This window comes from Oncorhynchus kisutch, linkage group LG5, assembly GCF_002021735.2.
Source record: "Oncorhynchus kisutch isolate 150728-3 linkage group LG5, Okis_V2, whole genome shotgun sequence".
NCBI classification, from domain to species: Eukaryota; Metazoa; Chordata; class Actinopteri; order Salmoniformes; family Salmonidae; genus Oncorhynchus; species Oncorhynchus kisutch.
In genome coordinates this window covers 19,691,889-19,713,988 of record NC_034178.2, presented here as the reverse complement: position 1 = coordinate 19,713,988, position 22,100 = coordinate 19,691,889, and positions in this window count along the sequence as shown.

The following is a 22,100-nucleotide window of genomic DNA, read 5'->3' as shown; positions in this document are numbered from 1 at the left end:
AGAGGGTTTCCACGCTGTGTTATTTCCCTCTAATTCACCAGAGCCATAATACATGTTATAGAATTTCCCCACACTGTGTTATTTCCCCTCTAATACACCAGAGCCATAATACATGTTATAGAGGTTCCCACACGGTGTTATTTCCCCTGTAAAACACCAGAGTCATAATACATGTTATAGAGGTTCCCCACACTGTGTTATTTCCCCTCTAATACACCAGAGCCATAATACATGTTATAGAGGTTCCCAAACTGTGTTTACTTCCCCTCTAAAACACCAGATCCTACCATAAAACATGGTGTAGAGGTTCCCACAGTATGTTATTTCCCCTCTAATACACCCAGAGCCATAATACATGTTACAGAGGTTCCCGCACTGTGTTATTTTCCCTTCTAATACACCAGAGCCATAATACATGTTATAGAGGTTCCCACACTGTGTTATTTCCCCTCTAATACACCAGAGCCATAATACATGTTATAGAGGTTCCCACACTGTGTTACTTCCCCTCTAATACACCAGAGCCATAATAGATGGTGTAGAAATTCACACACTGTGTTATTTCCCCTCTAATACATCAGAGCCATAATACCTGTTATAGAGGGTCCCACACTGTGTTATTTCCCCTCTAATACACCAGAGCCATAATACATGTTATAGAGGTTCCCACACTGTGTTATTTCCCCTCTAATACACCTGAACCTACCATAATACATGTTATAGAGGTTCCCACACTGTGTTATTTCCCCTCTAATACACCAGAGCCATAATACATGTTATAGAGGTTCCCACACTGTGTTATTTCCCCTCTAATACACCAGAGCCATAATACATGTTATAGAGTTCCCACACTGTGTTATTTCCCCTCTAATACACCAGAGCCATAATACATATTATAGAGGTTCCCACACTGTGTTATTTCCCCTCTAATACACCAGAGCCATAATACATATTATAGAGGTTCCCACACTGTGTTATTTCCCCTCTAATACACCAGAGCCATAATACATGTTATAGAGGTTCCCACACTGTGTTATTTCCCCTCTAATACACCAGAGCCATAATACATGTTATAGAGGTTCCCACACTGTGTTATTTCCCCTCTAATACACCAGAGCCATAATACATATTATAGAGGTTCCCACACTGTGTTATTTCCCCTCTAATACACCAGAGCCATAATACATGTTATAGAGGTTCCCACACTGTGTTATTTCCCCTCTAATACACCAGAGCCATAATACATGTTATAGAGGTTCCCACACTGTGTTATTTCCCCTCTAATACACCTGACCCTACCATAATAAATGTTATAGAGGTTCCCACACTGTGTTATTTCCCAACTAACACACCACAGCCTACCATAATTCATGTTATAGAGGTTCCCACACTGTGTTATTTCTCCGCAAATACACCAGAGCCTACCATAATAAATGTTATAGAGGTTCCCCACACTGTTTTATTTCCCCTCTAATACACCAGAGCCATAATACATTTAATAGAGGTTCCCACACTGTGTTACTTCCCCTCTAATACACCAGAGCCATAATACATGGTGTAGAAATTCACACACTGTGTTATTTCCCCTCTAATACATCAGAGCCATAATACATGTTATAGAGGTTCCCACACTGTGTTATTTCCCCTCTAATACACCAGAGCCATAATACATGTTATAGAGGTTCCCACACGGTGTTATTTCCCCTCAAATACACCAGAGCCATAATACATGTTATAGAGGTTCCCACACTGTGTTATTTCCCCTCTAATACACCTGACCCTACCATAATACACGTTATAGAGGTTCCCACACTGAGTTATTTCCCCTCTAATACACCAGAGCCATAATACATGTTATAGAGGTTCCCACACTGTGTTATTTCCCCTCTAATACACCAGAGCCATAATACATGTTATAGAGGTTCCCACACTGTGTTATTTCCCAACTAACACACCAGAGCCTACCCTAATACATGTTATTGAGGTTCCCACACTGTGTTATTTCCCCGCAAATACACCAGAGCCTACCATAATACATAGTGTAGAGGTTCCCCACACTGTGTTATTTCCCCTCTAAAACACCAGAGCCATAATACATTTTATAGAGCTTCCCACATTGTGTTACTTCCCCTCTAATACACCAGATCCTACCATAATACATAGTGTAGAGGTTCCCACACTGTGTTATTTCCCCTCTAATACACCAGAGCCATAATACATGGTGTAGAGGTTTCCACGCTGTGTTATTTCCCCTCTAATTCACCAGAGCCATAATACATGTTATAGAATTTCCCCACACTGTGTTATTTCCCCTCTAATACACCAGAGCCATAATACATGTTATAGAGGTTCCCACGCGGTGTTATTTCCCCTGTAAAACACCATAGTCATAATACATGTTATAGAGGTTCCCCACACTGTGTTATTCCCCTCTAATACACCAGAGCCTACCATAATACATGTTATAGAGGTTCCCACACTGTGTTATTTCCCCTCTAATACACCAGATCCTACCATAAAACATGGTGTAGAGGTTCCCACAGTATGTTATTTCCCCTCTAATACACCAGAGCCATAATACATGTTATAGAGGTTCCCACACTGTGTTATTTCCCCTCTAATACACCAGAGCCATAATAGATGGTGTAGAACTTCACACACTGTGTTATTTCCCCTCTAATACATCAGAGCCATAATACATGTTATAGAGGGTCCCACACTGTGTTATTTCCCCTCTAATACACCAGAGCCATAATACATGTTATAGAGGTTCCCACACTGTGTTATTTCCCCTCAAATACACCAGAGCCATAATACATGTTATAGAGGTTCCCACACTGTGTTATTTCCCCTCTAATACACCTGAACCTACCATAATACATGTTATAGAGGTTCCCACACTGTGTTATTTCCCCTCTAATACACCAGAGCCATAATACATGTTATAGAGGTTCCCCACACTGTGTTATTTCCCCTCTAATACACCAGAGCCATAATACATGTTATAGAGGTTCCCACACTGTGTTATTTCCCCTCTAATACACCAGAGCCATAATACATATTATAGAGGTTCCCACACTGTGTTATTTCCCCTCTAATACACCAGAGCCATAATACATATTATAGAGGTTCCCACACTGTGTTATTTCCCCTCTAATACACCAGAGCCATAATACATGTTATAGAGGTTCCCACACTGTGTTATTTCCCCTCTAATACACCAGAGCCATAATACATGTTATAGAGGTTCCCACACTGTGTTATTTCCCCTCTAATACACCAGAGCCATAATACATATTATAGAGGTTCCCACACTGTGTTATTTCCCCTCTAATACACCAGAGCCATAATACATGTTATAGAGGTTCCCACACTGTGTTATTTCCCCTCTAATACACCAGAGCCATAATACATGTTATAGAGGTTCCCACACTGTGTTATTTCCCCTCTAATACACCTGACCCTACCATAATAAATGTTATAGAGGTTCCCACACTGTGTTATTTCCCAACTAACACACCACAGCCTACCATAATTCATGTTATAGAGGTTCCCACACTGTGTTATTTCTCCGCAAATACACCAGAGCCTACCATAATAAATGTTATAGAGGTTCCCCACACTGTTTTATTTCCCCTCTAATACACCAGAGCCATAATACATTTAATAGAGGTTCCCACACTGTGTTACTTCCCCTCTAATACACCAGAGCCATAATACATGGTGTAGAAATTCACACACTGTGTTATTTCCCCTCTAATACATCAGAGCCATAATACATGTTATAGAGGTTCCCACACTGTGTTATTTCCCCTCTAATACACCAGAGCCATAATACATGTTATAGAGGTTCCCACACGGTGTTATTTCCCCTCAAATACACCAGAGCCATAATACATGTTATAGAGGTTCCCACACTGTGTTATTTCCCCTCTAATACACCTGACCCTACCATAATACACGTTATAGAGGTTCCCACACTGAGTTATTTCCCCTCTAATACACCAGAGCCATAATACATGTTATAGAGGTTCCCACACTGTGTTATTTCCCCTCTAATACACCAGAGCCATAATACATGTTATAGAGGTTCCCACACTGTGTTATTTCCCAACTAACACACCAGAGCCTACCCTAATACATGTTATTGAGGTTCCCACACTGTGTTATTTCCCCGCAAATACACCAGAGCCTACCATAATACATAGTGTAGAGGTTCCCCACACTGTGTTATTTCCCCTCTAAAACACCAGAGCCATAATACATTTTATAGAGCTTCCCACATTGTGTTACTTCCCCTCTAATACACCAGATCCTACCATAATACATAGTGTAGAGGTTCCCACACTGTGTTATTTCCCCTCTAATACACCAGAGCCATAATACATGGTGTAGAGGTTTCCACGCTGTGTTATTTCCCCTCTAATTCACCAGAGCCATAATACATGTTATAGAATTTCCCCACACTGTGTTATTTCCCCTCTAATACACCAGAGCCATAATACATGTTATAGAGGTTCCCACGCGGTGTTATTTCCCCTGTAAAACACCATAGTCATAATACATGTTATAGAGGTTCCCCACACTGTGTTATTTCCCCTCTAATACACCAGAGCCTACCATAATACATGTTATAGAGGTTCCCACACTGTGTTATTTCCCCTCTAATACACCAGATCCTACCATAAAACATGGTGTAGAGGTTCCCACAGTATGTTATTTCCCCTCTAATACACCAGAGCCATAATACATGTTATAGAGGTTCCCACACTGTGTTATTTCCCCTCTAATACACCAGAGCCATAATAGATGGTGTAGAACTTCACACACTGTGTTATTTCCCCTCTAATACATCAGAGCCATAATACATGTTATAGAGGGTCCCACACTGTGTTATTTCCCCTCTAATACACCAGAGCCATAATACATGTTATAGAGGTTCCCACACTGTGTTATTTCCCCTCAAATACACCAGAGCCATAATACATGTTATAGAGGTTCCCACACTGTGTTATTTCCCCTCTAATACACCTGACCCTACCATAATACATGTTATAGAGGTTCCCACACTGTGTTATTTCCCCTCAAATACACCAGAGCCATAATACATGTTATAGAGGTTCCCACACGGTGTTATTTCCCCTCTAATACACCTGACCCTACCATAATACACGTTATAGAGGTTCCCACACTGAGTTATTTCCCCTCTAATACACCAGAGCCATAATACATGTTATAGAGGTTCCCACACTGTGTTATTTCCCCTCTAATACACCAGAGCCATAATACATGTTATAGAGGTTCCCACACTGTGTTATTTCCCAACTAACACACCAGAGCCTACCCTAATACATGTTATTGAGGTTCCCACACTGTGTTATTTCCCCGCAAATACACCAGAGCCTACCATAATACATAGTGTAGAGGTTCCCCACACTGTGTTATTTCCCCTCTAAAACACCAGAGCCATAATACATTTTATAGAGCTTCCCACATTGTGTTACTTCCCCTCTAATACACCAGATCCTACCATAATACATAGTGTAGAGGTTCCCACACTGTGTTATTTCCCCTCTAATACACCAGAGCCATAATACATGGTGTAGAGGTTTCCACGCTGTGTTATTTCCCCTCTAATTCACCAGAGCCATAATACATGTTATAGAATTTCCCCACACTGTGTTATTTCCCCTCTAATACACCAGAGCCATAATACATGTTATAGAGGTTCCCACGCGGTGTTATTTCCCCTGTAAAACACCATAGTCATAATACATGTTATAGAGGTTCCCCACACTGTGTTATTTCCCCTCTAATACACCAGAGCCTACCATAATACATGTTATAGAGGTTCCCACACTGTGTTATTTCCCCTCTAATACACCAGATCCTACCATAAAACATGGTGTAGAGGTTCCCACAGTATGTTATTTCCCCTCTAATACACCAGAGCCATAATACATGTTATAGAGGTTCCCACACTGTGTTATTTCCCCTCTAATACACCAGAGCCATAATAGATGGTGTAGAAATTCACACACTGTGTTATTTCCCCTCTAATACATCAGAGCCATAATACATGTTATAGAGGGTCCCACACTGTGTTATTTCCCCTCTAATACACCAGAGCCTACCATAATACATAGTGTAGAGGTTCCCCACACTGTGTTATTTCCCCTCTAAAACACCAGAGCCATAATACATTTTATAGAGCTTCCCACATTGTGTTACTTCCCCTCTAATACACCAGATCCTACCATAATACATAGTGTAGAGGTTCCCACACTGTGTTATTTCCCCTCTAATACACCAGAGCCATAATACATGGTGTAGAGGTTTCCACGCTGTGTTATTTCCCCTCTAATTCACCAGAGCCATAATACATGTTATAGAATTTCCCCACACTGTGTTATTTCCCCTCTAATACACCAGAGCCATAATACATGTTATAGAGGTTCCCACGCGGTGTTATTTCCCCTGTAAAACACCATAGTCATAATACATGTTATAGAGGTTCCCCACACTGTGTTATTTCCCCTCTAATACACCAGAGCCTACCATAATACATGTTATAGAGGTTCCCACACTGTGTTATTTCCCCTCTAATACACCAGATCCTACCATAAAACATGGTGTAGAGGTTCCCACAGTATGTTATTTCCCCTCTAATACACCAGAGCCATAATACATGTTATAGAGGTTCCCACACTGTGTTATTTCCCCTCTAATACACCAGAGCCATAATAGATGGTGTAGAACTTCACACACTGTGTTATTTCCCCTCTAATACATCAGAGCCATAATACATGTTATAGAGGGTCCCACACTGTGTTATTTCCCCTCTAATACACCAGAGCCATAATACATGTTATAGAGGTTCCCACACTGTGTTATTTCCCCTCAAATACACCAGAGCCATAATACATGTTATAGAGGTTCCCACACTGTGTTATTTCCCCTCTAATACACCTGACCCTACCATAATACATGTTATAGAGGTTCCCACACTGTGTTATTTCCCCTTAAATACACCAGAGCCATAATACATGTTATAGAGGTTCCCACACGGTGTTATTTCCCCTCTAATACACCTGACCCTACCATAATACACGTTATAGAGGTTCCCACACTGAGTTATTTCCCCTCTAATACACCAGAGCCATAATACATGTTATAGAGGTTCCCACACTGTGTTATTTCCCCTCTAATACACCAGAGCCATAATACATGTTATAGAGGTTCCCACACTGTGTTATTTCCCAACTAACACACCAGAGCCTACCCTAATACATGTTATTGAGGTTCCCACACTGTGTTATTTCCCCGCAAATACACCAGAGCCTACCATAATACATAGTGTAGAGGTTCCCCACACTGTGTTATTTCCCCTCTAAAACACCAGAGCCATAATACATTTTATAGAGCTTCCCACATTGTGTTACTTCCCCTCTAATACACCAGATCCTACCATAATACATAGTGTAGAGGTTCCCACACTGTGTTATTTCCCCTCTAATACACCAGAGCCATAATACATGGTGTAGAGGTTTCCACGCTGTGTTATTTCCCCTCTAATTCACCAGAGCCATAATACATGTTATAGAATTTCCCCACACTGTGTTATTTCCCCTCTAATACACCAGAGCCATAATACATGTTATAGAGGTTCCCACGCGGTGTTATTTCCCCTGTAAAACACCATAGTCATAATACATGTTATAGAGGTTCCCCACACTGTGTTATTTCCCCTCTAATACACCAGAGCCTACCATAATACATGTTATAGAGGTTCCCACACTGTGTTATTTCCCCTCTAATACACCAGATCCTACCATAAAACATGGTGTAGAGGTTCCCACAGTATGTTATTTCCCCTCTAATACACCAGAGCCATAATACATGTTATAGAGGTTCCCACACTGTGTTATTTCCCCTCTAATACACCAGAGCCATAATAGATGGTGTAGAAATTCACACACTGTGTTATTTCCCCTCTAATACATCAGAGCCATAATACATGTTATAGAGGGTCCCACACTGTGTTATTTCCCCTCTAATACACCAGAGCCATAATACATGTTATAGAGGTTCCCACACTGTGTTATTTCCCCTCTAATACACCTGACCCTACCATAATACATGTTATAGAGGTTCCCACACTGTGTTATTTCCCCTCAAATAAACCAGAGCCATAATACATGTTATAGAGGTTCCCACACTGTGTTATTTCCCCTCTAATACACCTGACCCTACCATAATACATGTTATAGAGGTTCCCACACTGTGTTATTTCCCCTCTAATACTCCAGAGCCATAATACATGTTATAGAGGTTCCCACACTGTGTTATTTCCCCTCTAATACACCAGAGCCATAATACATGTTATAGAGGTTCCCGCACTGTGTTATTTCCCCTCTAATACACCAGAGCCATAATACATGTTATAGAGGTTCCCACACTGTGTTATTTCCCCTCTAATACACCAGAGCCATAATACAAGTTATAGAGGTTCCCACACTGTGTTATTTCCCCTCTAATACACCAGAGCCATCATACATGTTATAGAGGTTCCCACACTGTGTTATTTCCCAACTAACACACCAGAGCCTACCCTAATACATGTTATTGAGGTTCCCACACTGTGTTATTTCCCCGCAATATTACCAGAGCCTACCATAATACATAGTGTAGAGGTTCCCCACACTGTGTTATTTCCCCTCTAATACACCAGAGCCATAATACATTTTATAGAGCTTCCCACACTGTGTTACTTCCCCTCTAATACACCAGATCCTACCATAATACATAGTGTAGAGGTTCCCACACTGTGTTATTTCCCCTCTAATACCAGAGCCATAATACATGTTATAGAATTTCCCCACACTGTGTTATTTCCCCTCTAATACACCAGAGCCATAATACATGTTATAGAGGTTCCCACACGGTGTTATTTCCCCTGTAAAACACCATAGTCATAATACATGTTATAGAGGTTCCCACACTGTGTTATTTCCCTTCTAATACACCAGAGCCATAATACATGGTGTAGAGGTTCCCACGCTGTGTTATTTCCCCTCTAATACACCAGAGCCATAATACATTTTATAGAGCTTCCCACACTGTGTTATTTCCCCCCTAATACACCAGAGCCTACAATAATAGATGGTGTAGAGGTTCCCACACTGTGTTGTTTCCCCTCTAATACTCCAGAGCCATAATACATGTTATAGAGGTTCCCAAACTGTGTTACTTCCCCTCTAATACACCAGATCCTACCATAAAACATGGTGTAGAGGTTCCCACAGTATGTTATTTCCCCTCTAATACACCAGAGCCTACCATAATACATGTTATAGAGGTTCCCACACTGTGTTATTTCCCTTCTAATACACCAGAGCCATAATACATGTTATAGAGGTTCCCACACTGTGTTATTTCCCAACTAACACACCAGAGCCTACCCTAATACATGTTATAGAGGTTCCCACACTGTGTTATTTCCCCGCAAATACACCAGAGCCTACCATAATACCTGTTATAGAGGTTCCCACACTGTGTTATTTCCCTTCTAATACACCAGAGCCATAATACATGTCATAGAGGTTCCCACACTGTGTTACTTCCCCTCTAATACACCAGATCCTACCATAATACATAGTGTAGAGGTTCCCACACTGTGTTATTACCCCTCTAATACACCAGAGCCATAATACATGTTATACAATTTCCCCACACTGTGTTATTTCCCCTTTAATACACCAGAGCCATAATACATGTTATGGAGGTTCCCACACAGTGTTATTTCCCCTGTAAAACACCATCATCATGATACATGTTATAGAGGTTCCCCACACTGTGTTATTTCCCCTCTAATACACCAGAGCCATAATACATTTTATAGAGCTTCCCACACTGTGTTATTTCCCCTCTAATACACCAGAGCCTACAATAATAGATGGTGTAGAGGTTCCCAAACTGTGTTGTTTCCCCTCTAATAAACCAGAGCCATAATACATGTTATAGAGGTTCCCACATTGTGTTACTTCCCCTCTAATACACCAGATCCTACCATAAAACATGGTGTAGAGGTTCCCACACTGTGTTATTTCCCCTCTAATACACCTGAACCTACCATAATACATGTTATAGAGGTTCCCACACTGTGTTATTTCCCCTCTAATACACCAGAGCCATAATACATATTTTAGAGGTTTCCACACTGTGTTATTTCCCCTCTAATACACCAGAGCCATAATACATGTTATAGAGGTTCCCACACTGTGTTATTTCCCCTCTAATACACCAGAGCCATAATACATGTTATAGAGGTTCCCACACTGTGTTATTTCCCCTCTAATACACCTGACCCTACCATAATAAATGTTATAGAGGTTCCCACACTGTGTTATTTCCCAACTAACACACCACAGCCTACCATAATTCATGTTATAGAGGTTCCCACACTGTGTTACTTCCCCTCTAATACACCAGAGCCATAATACATGGTGTAGAAATTCACACACTGTGTTATTTCCCCTCTAATACATCAGAGCCATAATACATGTTATAGAGGGTCCCACACTGTGTTATTTCCCCTCTAATACACCAGAGCCATAATACATGTTATAGAGGTTCCCACACTGTGTTATTTCCCCTCAAATACACCAGAGCCATAATACATGTTATAGAGGTTCCCACACTGTGTTATTTCCCCTCTAATACACCTGAACCTACCATAATACATGTTATAGAGGTTCCCACACTGTGTTATTTCCCCTCTAATACACCAGAGCCATAATACATGTTATAGAGGTTCCCACACTGTGTTATTTCCCCTCTAATACACCAGAGCCATAATACATGTTATAGAGGTTCCCACACTGTGTTATTTCCCCTCTAATACACCAGAGCCATAATACATATTATAGAGGTTCCCACACTGTGTTATTTCCCCTCTAATACACCAGAGTCATAATACATGTTATAGAGGTTCCCACACTGTGTTATTTCCCCTCTAATACACCAGAGCCATAATACATATTATAGAGGTTCCCACACTGTGTTATTTCCCCTCTAATACACCAGAGCCATAATACATGTTATAGAGGTTCCCACACTGTGTTATTTCCCCTCTAATACACCAGAGCCATAATACATGTTATAGAGGTTCCCACACTGTGTTATTTCCCCTCTAATACACCTGACCCTACCATAATAAATGTTATAGAGGTTCCCACACTGTGTTATTTCCCAACTAACACACCACAGCCTACCATAATTCATGTTATAGAGGTTCCCACACTGTGTTATTTCTCCGCAAATACACCAGAGCCTACCATAATAAATGTTATAGAGGTTCCCCACACTGTTTTATTTCCCCTCTAATACACCAGAGCCATAATACATGTTATAGAGGTTCCCACACTGTGTTATTTCCCCTCTAATACACCTGACCCTACCATAATACACGTTATAGAGGTTCCCACACGGAGTTATTTCCCCTCTAATACACCAGAGCCATAATACATGTTATAGAGGTTCCCACACTGTGTTATTTCCCCTCTAATACACCAGAGCCATAATACATGTTATAGAGGTTCTCACACTGTGTTATTTCCCAACTAACACACCAGAGCCTACCCTAATACATGTTATTGAGGTTCCCACACTGTGTTATTTCCCCGCAAATACACCAGAGCCTACCATAATACATAGTGTAGAGGTTCCCCACACTGTGTTATTTCCCCTCTAAAACACCAGAGCCATAATACATTTTATAGAGCTTCCCACATTGTGTTACTTCCCCTCTAATACACCAGATCCTACCATAATACATAGTGTAGAGGTTCCCACACTGTGTTATTTCCCCTCTAATACACCAGAGCCATAATACATGGTGTAGAGGTTTCCACGCTGTGTTATTTCCCCTCTAATTCACCAGAGCCATAATACATGTTATAGAATTTCCCCACACTGTGTTATTTCCCCTCTAATACACCAGAGCCATAATACATGTTATAGAGGTTCCCACGCGGTGTTATTTACCCTGTAAAACACCATAGTCATAATACATGTTATAGAGGTTCCCCACACTGTGTTATTTCCCCTCTAATACACCAGAGCCTACCATAATACATGTTATAGAGGTTCCCACACTGTGTTATTTCCCCTCTAATACACCAGATCCTACCATAAAACATGGTGTAGAGGTTCCCACAGTATGTTATTTCCCCTCTAATACACCAGAGCCATAATACATGTTATAGAGGTTCCCACACTGTGTTATTTCCCCTCTAATACACAAGAGCCATAATAGATGGTGTAGAAATTCACACACTGTGTTATTTCCCCTCTAATACATCAGAGCCATAATACATGTTATAGAGGGTCCCACACTGTGTTATTTCCCCTCTAATACACCAGAGCCATAATACATGTTATAGAGGTTCCCACACGGTGTTATTTCCCCTCAAATACACCAGAGCCATAATACATGTTATAGAGGTTCCCACACTGTGTTATTTCCCCTCTAATACACCTGACCCTACCATAATACATGTTATAGAGGTTCCCACACTGTGTTATTTCCCCTCAAATACACCAGAGCCATAATACATGTTATAGAGGTTCCCACACGGTGTTATTTCCCCTCTAATACACCTGACCCTACCATAATACACGTTATAGAGGTTCCCACACTGAGTTATTTCCCCTCTAATACACCAGAGCCATAATACATGTTATAGAGGTTCCCACACTGTGTTATTTCCCCGCAAATACACCAGAGCCTACCATAATACCTGTTATAGAGGTTCCCACACTGTGTTATTTCCCTTCTAATACACCAGAGCCATAATACATGTCATAGAGGTTCCCACACTGTGTTACTTCCCCTCTAATACACCAGATCCTACCATAATACATAGTGTAGAGGTTCCCACACTGTGTTATTACCCCTCTAATACACCAGAGCCATAATACATGTTATACAATTTCCCCACACTGTGTTATTTCCCCTTTAATACACCAGAGCCATAATACATGTTATGGAGGTTCCCACACAGTGTTATTTCCCCTGTAAAACACCATCATCATGATACATGTTATAGAGGTTCCCCACACTGTGTTATTTCCCCTCTAATACACCAGAGCCATAATACATTTTATAGAGCTTCCCACACTGTGTTATTTCCCCTCTAATACACCAGAGCCTACAATAATAGATGGTGTAGAGGTTCCCAAACTGTGTTGTTTCCCCTCTAATAAACCAGAGCCATAATACATGTTATAGAGGTTCCCACATTGTGTTACTTCCCCTCTAATACACCAGATCCTACCATAAAACATGGTGTAGAGGTTCCCACACTGTGTTATTTCCCCTCTAATACACCTGAACCTACCATAATACATGTTATAGAGGTTCCCACACTGTGTTATTTCCCCTCTAATACACCAGAGCCATAATACATATTTTAGAGGTTCCCACACTGTGTTATTTCCCCTCTAATACACCAGAGCCATAATACATGTTATAGAGGTTCCCACACTGTGTTATTTCCCCTCTAATACACCAGAGCCATAATACATGTTATAGAGGTTCCCACACTGTGTTATTTCCCCTCTAATACACCTGACCCTACCATAATAAATGTTATAGAGGTTCCCACACTGTGTTATTTCCCAACTAACACACCACAGCCTACCATAATTCATGTTATAGAGGTTCCCACACTGTGTTACTTCCCCTCTAATACACCAGAGCCATAATACATGGTGTAGAAATTCACACACTGTGTTATTTCCCCTCTAATACATCAGAGCCATAATACATGTTATAGAGGGTCCCACACTGTGTTATTTCCCCTCTAATACACCAGAGCCATAATACATGTTATAGAGGTTCCCACACTGTGTTATTTCCCCTCAAATACACCAGAGCCATAATACATGTTATAGAGGTTCCCACACTGTGTTATTTCCCCTCTAATACACCTGAACCTACCATAATACATGTTATAGAGGTTCCCACACTGTGTTATTTCCCCTCTAATACACCAGAGCCATAATACATGTTATAGAGGTTCCCACACTGTGTTATTTCCCCTCTAATACACCAGAGCCATAATACATGTTATAGAGGTTCCCACACTGTGTTATTTCCCCTCTAATACACCAGAGCCATAATACATATTATAGAGGTTCCCACACTGTGTTATTTCCCCTCTAATACACCAGAGTCATAATACATGTTATAGAGGTTCCCACACTGTGTTATTTCCCCTCTAATACACCAGAGCCATAATACATATTATAGAGGTTCCCACACTGTGTTATTTCCCCTCTAATACACCAGAGCCATAATACATGTTATAGAGGTTCCCACACTGTGTTATTTCCCCTCTAATACACCAGAGCCATAATACATGTTATAGAGGTTCCCACACTGTGTTATTTCCCCTCTAATACACCTGACCCTACCATAATAAATGTTATAGAGGTTCCCACACTGTGTTATTTCCCAACTAACACACCACAGCCTACCATAATTCATGTTATAGAGGTTCCCACACTGTGTTATTTCTCCGCAAATACACCAGAGCCTACCATAATAAATGTTATAGAGGTTCCCCACACTGTTTTATTTCCCCTCTAATACACCAGAGCCATAATACATGTTATAGAGGTTCCCACACTGTGTTATTTCCCCTCTAATACACCAGAGCCATAATACATGTTATAGAGGTTCTCACACTGTGTTATTTCCCAACTAACACACCAGAGCCTACCCTAATACATGTTATTGAGGTTCCCACACTGTGTTATTTCCCCGCAAATACACCAGAGCCTACCATAATACATAGTGTAGAGGTTCCCCACACTGTGTTATTTCCCCTCTAAAACACCAGAGCCATAATACATTTTATAGAGCTTCCCACATTGTGTTACTTCCCCTCTAATACACCAGATCCTACCATAATACATAGTGTAGAGGTTCCCACACTGTGTTATTTCCCCTCTAATACACCAGAGCCATAATACATGGTGTAGAGGTTTCCACGCTGTGTTATTTCCCCTCTAATTCACCAGAGCCATAATACATGTTATAGAATTTCCCCACACTGTGTTATTTCCCCTCTAATACACCAGAGCCATAATACATGTTATAGAGGTTCCCACGCGGTGTTATTTACCCTGTAAAACACCATAGTCATAATACATGTTATAGAGGTTCCCCACACTGTGTTATTTCCCCTCTAATACACCAGAGCCTACCATAATACATGTTATAGAGGTTCCCACACTGTGTTATTTCCCCTCTAATACACCAGATCCTACCATAAAACATGGTGTAGAGGTTCCCACAGTATGTTATTTCCCCTCTAATACACCAGAGCCATAATACATGTTATAGAGGTTCCCACACTGTGTTATTTCCCCTCTAATACACAAGAGCCATAATAGATGGTGTAGAAATTCACACACTGTGTTATTTCCCCTCTAATACATCAGAGCCATAATACATGTTATAGAGGGTCCCACACTGTGTTATTTCCCCTCTAATACACCAGAGCCATAATACATGTTATAGAGGTTCCCACACGGTGTTATTTCCCCTCAAATACACCAGAGCCATAATACATGTTATAGAGGTTCCCACACTGTGTTATTTCCCCTCTAATACACCTGACCCTACCATAATACATGTTATAGAGGTTCCCACACTGTGTTATTTCCCCTCAAATACACCAGAGCCATAATACATGTTATAGAGGTTCCCACACGGTGTTATTTCCCCTCTAATACACCTGACCCTACCATAATACACGTTATAGAGGTTCCCACACTGAGTTATTTCCCCTCTAATACACCAGAGCCATAATACATGTTATAGAGGTTCCCACACTGTGTTATTTCCCCTCTAATACACCAGAGCCATAATACATGTTATAGAGGTTCCCACACTGTGTTATTTCCCAACTAACACACCAGAGCCTACCCTAATACATGTTATTGAGGTTCCCACACTGTGTTATTTCCCCGCAAATACACCAGAGCCTACCATAATACATAGTGTAGAGGTTCCCCACACTGTGTTATTTCCCCTCTAAAACACCAGAGCCATAATACATTTTATAGAGCTTCCCACATTGTGTTACTTCCCCTCTAATACACCAGATCCTACCATAATACATAGTGTAGAGGTTCCCACACTGTGTTATTTCCCCTCTAATACACCAGAGCCATAATACATGGTGTAGAGGTTTCCACGCTGTGTTATTTCCCCTCTAATTCACCAGAGCCATAATACATGTTATAGAATTTCCCCACACTGTGTTATTTCCCCTCTAATACACCAGAGTCATAATACATGTTATAGAGGTTCCCACGCGGTGTTATTTCCCCTGTAAAACACCATAGTCATAATACATGTTATAGAGGTTCCCCACACTGTGTTATTTCCCCTCTAATACACCAGAGCCTACCATAATACATGTTATAGAGGTTCCCACACTGTGTTATTTCCCCTCTAATACACCAGATCCTACCATAAAACATGGTGTAGAGGTTCCCACAGTATGTTATTTCCCCTCTAATACACCAGAGCCATAATACATGTTATAGAGGTTCCCACACTGTGTTATTTCCCCTCTAATACACCAGAGCCATAATACATATTATAGAGGTTCCCACACTGTGTTATTTCCCCTCTAATACACCAGAGTCATAATACATGTTATAGAGGTTCCCACACTGTGTTATTTCCCCTCTAATACACCAGAGCCATAATACATATTATAGAGGTTCCCACACTGTGTTATTTCCCCTCTAATACACCAGAGCCATAATACATGTTATAGAGGTTCCCACACTGTGTTATTTCCCCTCTAATACACCAGAGCCATAATACATGTTATAGAGGTTCCCACACTGTGTTATTTCCCCTCTAATACACCTGACCCTACCATAATAAATGTTATAGAGGTTCCCACACTGTGTTATTTCCCAACTAACACACCACAGCCTACCATAATTCATGTTATAGAGGTTCCCACACTGTGTTATTTCTCCGCAAATACACCAGAGCCTACCATAATAAATGTTATAGAGGTTCCCCACACTGTTTTATTTCCCCTCTAATACACCAGAGCCATAATACATGTTATAGAGGTTCCCACACTGTGTTATTTCCCCTCTAATACACCTGACCCTACCATAATACACGTTATAGAGGTTCCCACACTGAGTTATTTCCCCTCTAATACACCAGAGCCATAATACATGTTATAGAGGTTCCCACACTGAGTTATTTCCCCTCTAATACACCAGAGCCATAATACATGTTATAGAGGTTCCCACACTGTGTTATTTCCCAACTAACACACCAGAGCCTACCCTAATACATGTTATTGAGGTTCCCACACTGTGTTATTTCCCCGCAAATACACCAGAGCCTACCATAATACATAGTGTAGAGGTTCCCCACACTGTGTTATTTCCCCTCTAAAACACCAGAGCCATAATACATTTTATAGAGCTTCCCACATTGTGTTACTTCCCCTCTAATACACCAGATCCTACCATAATACATAGTGTAGAGGTTCCCACACTGTGTTATTTCCCCTCTAATACACCAGAGCCATAATACATGGTGTAGAGGTTTCCACGCTGTGTTATTTCCCCTCTAATTCACCAGAGCCATAATACATGTTATAGAATTTCCCCACACTGTGTTATTTCCCCTCTAATACACCAGAGCCATAATACATGTTATAGAGGTTCCCACGCGGTGTTATTTACCCTGTAAAACACCATAGTCATAATACATGTTATAGAGGTTCCCCACACTGTGTTATTTCCCCTCTAATACACCTGACCCTACCATAATACATGTTATAGAGGTTCCCACACTGTGTTATTTCCCCTCAAATACACCAGAGCCATAATACATGTTATAGAGGTTCCCACACGGTGTTATTTCCCCTCTAATACACCTGACCCTACCATAATACACGTTATAGAGGTTCCCACACTGAGTTATTTCCCCTCTAATACACCAGAGCCATAATACATGTTATAGAGGTTCCCACACTGTGTTATTTCCCCTCTAATACACCAGAGCCATAATACATGTTATAGAGGTTCCCACACTGTGTTATTTCCCAACTAACACACCAGAGCCTACCCTAATACATGTTATTGAGGTTCCCACACTGTGTTATTTCCCCGCAAATACACCAGAGCCTACCATAATACATAGTGTAGAGGTTCCCCACACTGTGTTATTTCCCCTCTAAAACACCAGAGCCATAATACATTTTATAGAGCTTCCCACATTGTGTTACTTCCCCTCTAATACACCAGATCCTACCATAATACATAGTGTAGAGGTTCCCACACTGTGTTATTTCCCCTCTAATACACCAGAGCCATAATACATGGTGTAGAGGTTTCCACGCTGTGTTATTTCCCCTCTAATTCACCAGAGCCATAATACATGTTATAGAATTTCCCCACACTGTGTTATTTCCCCTCTAATACACCAGAGTCATAATACATGTTATAGAGGTTCCCACGCGGTGTTATTTCCCCTGTAAAACACCATAGTCATAATACATGTTATAGAGGTTCCCCACACTGTGTTATTTCCCCTCTAATACACCAGAGCCTACCATAATACATGTTATAGAGGTTCCCACACTGTGTTATTTCCCCTCTAATACACCAGATCCTACCATAAAACATGGTGTAGAGGTTCCCACAGTATGTTATTTCCCCTCTAATACACCAGAGCCATAATACATGTTATAGAGGTTCCCACACTGTGTTATTTCCCCTCTAATACACCAGAGCCATAATACATATTATAGAGGTTCCCACACTGTGTTATTTCCCCTCTAATACACCAGAGTCATAATACATGTTATAGAGGTTCCCACACTGTGTTATTTCCCCTCTAATACACCAGAGCCATAATACATATTATAGAGGTTCCCACACTGTGTTATTTCCCCTCTAATACACCAGAGCCATAATACATGTTATAGAGGTTCCCACACTGTGTTATTTCCCCTCTAATACACCAGAGCCATAATACATGTTATAGAGGTTCCCACACTGTGTTATTTCCCCTCTAATACACCTGACCCTACCATAATAAATGTTATAGAGGTTCCCACACTGTGTTATTTCCCAACTAACACACCACAGCCTACCATAATTCATGTTATAGAGGTTCCCACACTGTGTTATTTCTCCGCAAATACACCAGAGCCTACCATAATAAATGTTATAGAGGTTCCCCACACTGTTTTATTTCCCCTCTAATACACCAGAGCCATAATACATGTTATAGAGGTTCCCACACTGTGTTATTTCCCCTCTAATACACCTGACCCTACCATAATACACGTTATAGAGGTTCCCACACTGAGTTATTTCCCCTCTAATACACCAGAGCCATAATACATGTTATAGAGGTTCCCACACTGTGTTATTTCCCCTCTAATACACCAGAGCCTACCATAATACATGTTATAGAGGTTCCCACACTGTGTTATTTCCCCTCTAATACACCAGATCCTACCATAAAACATGGTGTAGAGGTTCCCACAGTATGTTATTTCCCCTCTAATACACCAGAGCCATAATACATGTTATAGAGGTTCCCACACTGTGTTATTTCCCCTCTAATACACCAGAGCCATAATAGATGGTGTAGAAATTCACACACTGTGTTATTTCCCCTCTAATACATCAGAGCCATAATACATGTTATAGAGGGTCCCACACTGTGTTATTTCCCCTCTAATACACCAGAGCCATAATACATGTTATAGAGGTTCCCACACGGTGTTATTTCCCCTCAAATACACCAGAGCCATAATACATGTTATAGAGGTTCCCACACTGTGTTATTTCCCCTCTAATACACCTGACCCTACCATAATACATGTTATAGAGGTTCCCACACTGTGTTATTTCCCCTCAAATACACCAGAGCCATAATACATGTTATAGAGGTTCCCACACGGTGTTATTTCCCCTCTAATACACCTGACCCTACCATAATACACGTTATAGAGGTTCCCACACTGAGTTATTTCCCCTCTAATACACCAGAGCCATAATACATGTTATAGAGGTTCCCACACTGTGTTATTTCCCCTCTAATACACCAGAGCCATAATACATGTTATAGAGGTTCCCACACTGTGTTATTTCCCAACTAACACACCAGAGCCTACCCTAATACATGTTATTGAGGTTCCCACACTGTGTTATTTCCCCGCAAATACACCAGAGCCTACCATAATACATAGTGTAGAGGTTCCCCACACTGTGTTATTTCCCCTCTAAAACACCAGAGCCATAATACATTTTATAGAGCTTCCCACATTGTGTTACTTCCCCTCTAATACACCAGATCCTACCATAATACATAGTGTAGAGGTTCCCACACTGTGTTATTTCCCCTCTAATACACCAGAGCCATAATACATGGTGTAGAGGTTTCCACGCTGTGTTATTTCCCCTCTAATTCACCAGAGCCATAATACATGTTATAGAATTTCCCCACACTGTGTTATTTCCCCTCTAATACACCAGAGTCATAATACATGTTATAGAGGTTCCCACGCGGTGTTATTTCCCCTGTAAAACACCATAGTCATAATACATGTTATAGAGGTTCCCCACACTGTGTTATTTCCCCTCTAATACACCAGAGCCTACCATAATACATGTTATAGAGGTTCCCACACTGTGTTATTTCCCCTCTAATACACCAGATCCTACCATAAAACATGGTGTAGAGGTTCCCACAGTATGTTATTTCCCCTCTAATACACCAGAGCCATAATACATGTTATAGAGGTTCCCACACTGTGTTATTTCCCCTCTAATACACCAGAGCCATAATAGATGGTGTAGAAATTCACACACTGTGTTATTTCCCCTCTAATACATCAGAGCCATAATACATGTTATAGAGGGTCCCACACTGTGTTATTTCCCCTCTAATACACCAGAGCCATAATACATATTATAGAGGTTCCCACACTGTGTTATTTCCCCTCAAATACACCAGAGCCATAATACATGTTATAGAGGTTCCCACACTGTGTTATTTCCCCTCTAATACACCTGACCCTACCATAATACATGTTATAGAGGTTCCCACACTGTGTTATTTCCCCTCAAATACACCAGAGCCATAATACATGTTATAGAGGTTCCCACACTGTGTTATTTCCCCTCTAATACACCTGACCCTACCATAATACATGTTATAGAGGTTCCCACACTGTGTTATTTCCCCTCTAATACTCCAGAGCCATAATACATGTTATAGAGGTTCCCACACTGTGTTATTTCCCCTCTAATACACCAGAGCCATAATACATGTTATAGAGGTTCCCGCACTGTGTTATTTCCCCTCTAATACACCAGAGCCATAATACATGTTATAGAGGTTCCCACACTGTGTTATTTCCCCTCTAATACACCAGAGCCATAATACAAGTTATAGAGGTTCCCACACTGTGTTATTTCCCCTCTAATACACCAGAGCCATCATACATGTTATAGAGGTCCCCACACTGTGTTATTTCCCAACTAACACACCAGAGCCTACCCTAATACATGTTATTGAGGTTCCCACACTGTGTTATTTCCCCGCAATACACCAGAGCCTACCATAATACATAGTGTAGAGGTTCCCCACACTGTGTTATTTCCCCTCTAATACACCAGAGCCATAATACATTTTATAGAGCTTCCCACACTGTGTTACTTCCCCTCTAATACACCAGATCCTACCATAATACATAGTGTAGAGGTTCCCACACTGTGTTATTTCCCCTCTAATACCAGAGCCATAATACATGTTATAGAATTTCCCCACACTGTGTTATTTCCCCTCTAATACACCAGAGCCATAATACATATTATAGAGGTTCCCACACTGTGTTATTTCCCCTCTAATACACCAGAGTCATAATAAAACATGGTGTAGAGGTTCCCACAGTATGTTATTTCCCCTCTAATACACCAGAGCCATAATACATGTTATAGAGGTTCCCACACTGTGTTATTTCCCC